This window comes from Cetorhinus maximus, chromosome 15, assembly GCF_964194155.1.
Source record: "Cetorhinus maximus chromosome 15, sCetMax3.hap1.1, whole genome shotgun sequence".
Classification (NCBI taxonomy): Eukaryota; Metazoa; Chordata; class Chondrichthyes; order Lamniformes; family Cetorhinidae; genus Cetorhinus; species Cetorhinus maximus.
In genome coordinates, this window is record NC_135893.1 from 55,491,031 (window position 1) to 55,494,541 (window position 3,511).

The window sequence follows — 3,511 nt, forward strand, 5'->3', positions numbered from 1 at the left end:
CTTTGTCCTGGATGGTGTCAAGCTTCTTCATGTGTTGTTGGAGCTGGACTCATCCAGGCAAGTGGGGAGTATTCCATCACACTCCTGACTTGTTCCTTGTAGATGGTGGACAGGCTTTGGGCAGTCAGGAGGTGAGTTACTTATCTCACAATTCCTAGCCTCTGACCTGCTCTTGTAGCCACATTATTTATATCGCTAGTCCAGTTCAGTTTCTGGTCAATGGTAACCATGAGGATGTTGATCGTGGGGGACTCAGTGATGTTACCATTGAATATTAAGGGGTGATGGTTGGATTCTCTCTTGTTGGAGAGTTTTAGGAGTTAGTGCCCAAATTAAAAGCAGAGCTTCAAAGCAACATGGCAACTTGCAAAGTGATAAACAGATTAGAAGCTTAAATACAAGGTGGGAAGCAAGGGTTTTGCTTCATAGGCCACTGCCACCACTACTGGAGAAAGAGGGAGCTGTTCTACTGGGAGGAGCTTCACTTAAACTGGGCTGTGCCAACGACCTGGCGAATGGAATAACTAAATAGAGGGAGGGTATTAAACTAAATGGTGGGGGGTGGGGGGGAATGGGAGGATTCAAGAAGGGTAAATTCAAAAGCAGCAAGTAATAAGGTGCTAAAACTGCAGTGTTTTGGGTAAAAAATAAGCACCATGGGTCATGAAGGCACAATGAGAGTAACAAAGGTAATAGGGCATCATACACCATCCTGACTTGGAACTATATCACTGTTACTTCACTGTCACTGGGTCAAAATTCTGGTACCCCCTCCCTTAAGAGCACTGTGTACACCTATATCCTATCAACTGCAGCAGTTCAAGATGGAGATTTGCCATCTGCTTCTCAAAGGCAACTAGGGTTAGGCAATAAATGCTGGCCTTGCCAGCAGTGCTCTCCTCCCCTGAACAAATGATAAAAATTGGGAAGATACATTAAAAGATATGACAGTAGACAAGGAAAGGATAACATTTAAAGAATGAACACAATTTGCAAAATATTGTGGCAGACAGGTGAAATTCTAATGGCGAGTAAGGAAATGGCAGATATTAAAGAAACGCTTTGTATCTGGCTTCACAGTAGAAGACAAAAAATTTATTTCAGAAATAATGGTCATTCAAGGGTCTACTGAGAATGAGAACGTAGTACTATTTCTTTTAAGTGTCTTAAATTTTCCTGGACCAGATGACCTGCATTCTAGGGTTTAAAAACATGTAGCTGTAGAGATATTGGATACATTGGTTTTGATCTTCCAGAATTCCTTTGATTCTATAACAGTTCCCAATTATTGGAAGGTAGCAAAAATAACCATCATTTACAAAAGGAAGCGAGAAAATGGAATTATAGGCCAGTTAGCCTAACTAGCATTTTGCATAATACTAATAGGGATGAATTAACAGGGCATCCAGAACATAAGATTAAACAAAGTCAACATGATTTATAAAGGTGATGAAATCATGTTTGACAAATCTGTTGAGTTTTTTTTGAGGCCGGTTGGGTGAGTGGGTAAGAACATGATGTATGGAATACAATATGACGAGGTGTGAAGTTATCCACTTTGGTAGAAAAAATAAAAATGCAGCATATTTTTGAACAGAGAGAGAATGGGAAATGTTTCCATTCAGAGGGACCTTGGGTGTCTTTGTACATGAATCACAAAGGTAGCATGCAGGTTCAGCAAGCAATTAGAAAGACAAATGATATGTCAGATTTTGTTAACAAGGGATTGAAGTATAAGAGTAAATACATCTTATTACAATTAACAGGGCACTGGTGAGGATGCGCCTGGAGTACTGAGTGCAGTTTTGGTCTCCGTACCTAGGGACGGACATACTTGTTCTAAAGGGAGCACAGCAAAGGTTCACTGGTCTGGTTCTTAGGATAAGGACCTGATTAGACATGGCCTATATTCCCTAGAGTTAGGAGAATGAGAGGTGATCGCATTGAAACATATGAAATGCGTGGGATGCTCAGTCATTGAGTATATTTGAGACAGAGGTTCATTTTTAGGTATTAAGGAGTATGATGGAAGGTGGGAGTTGAATGGTGGAGCAGGCTTGAAGGGCCATATGGCCTACTCGAGCTCACATTTCATGTTTTGAACTGGTACTGTTCCAGTGACTGACCCGTGACTAGTACTGCAGTACAGCACTAAAAGCAATGTGCCTTACTGAATCTCCTACCTCTGATTCAACAAAATTTTAATTTAATTATCATTAATAGATAAAAATTATGCAGCACTGAAAGTAAAGATGACATGCGATAAAGAGGATGAACAAGACTTTATTTGTTATTTATAATATATAGGCTGAAGTAAAAGTGATCTAGCACAGGAGGAGGCCACTGGGGCTTTGTGCCTATGTTGGTAATTTGAAAAAGATATCCAATTAGTACCACTCCCCTGCCAAATTGTTCCCATCAAATATTTCAATTTCCTTTGGAAGTTATCAAATCTGCTTCTACAACCCTTTCAGGCATAATTTCAAATAATGTGTTGGAAAAAATGTTCACCTTGGGCTGAATTTTACTGGCATGGTACTGTGCTCACCCCCATTCAATAATATTGAGTCCAGAAGGCTGTAGAGTGTGAAGACAAAAGATAAGGTGCTGTTCCTTGAGCTTATGAGTTTCATTGGAACAATGCAGCTGGCCATGGACATTAAAGTCAGAGTGGGAACAAGGTGGAGAATTAAAATGACAAAGCTCAGGGTCATGCTTGCAGACTGGAAGGTTCCATAAAGTGGTCATCCAGTTTATGTTTGGTCTTCCCAATATATGTGAGACCATATCGTGAACAGTGAATACAATATATTAAAGTGAAACAAGTACAAGTAAATTGCTGTTTCACTTGGAAGAAATGTTTGGGGCTTTGGATGGTGAGAAGGGAGGTGGTGTTAGGGGTAAATGAGGAGTGGATCAAGGTGTCTAAGAGTCAACGGTTCCTTCAGAATGCTGGAAGAGGAGGGGAAAATGTGTTTGGTGGTTGTGTCACGATCTGGAGAAAATAGAGGAGGATGACACATTGAATGCAGAGGCTGGTGGAGTAGAAGGTAAAGATGAGGAGAACCCTTTCATGGTTCTGGGAGGGAGGGGTAGGGGTGAGAGCAGATGTGCATGAAATGGATCAGAGACAGTGGAGGGCCTTGTCAGCCACGTTGGATGGGAATCCTCAGTTAAGGAAAAAGGAAGACACATCAGAAGCGCCTCTGTGGAAGATTGCATCATCAACAGGTGCAACGGAGAAACTGGGAGAATGGAATGGAGTCCTTTGAGGCTCTGAGTTCTGGTTTATGGCTGTGTTTATCTTTGGACTGTTTAATGTTTATTTGCTCAGACTGTAATTGATTTTATTCTTACTCACAGATCAGTGAGCAGGGCACAGAGTGTAATGGTAATGAACTCAGATGTCTATTGATCCAAGTATTTATACCAGTGACTATTTAACACTCCTGGCATACTTAAGATGAGATCTCTCTGGCATTGGTACTCTTGCCACAAACCCCACACAAGA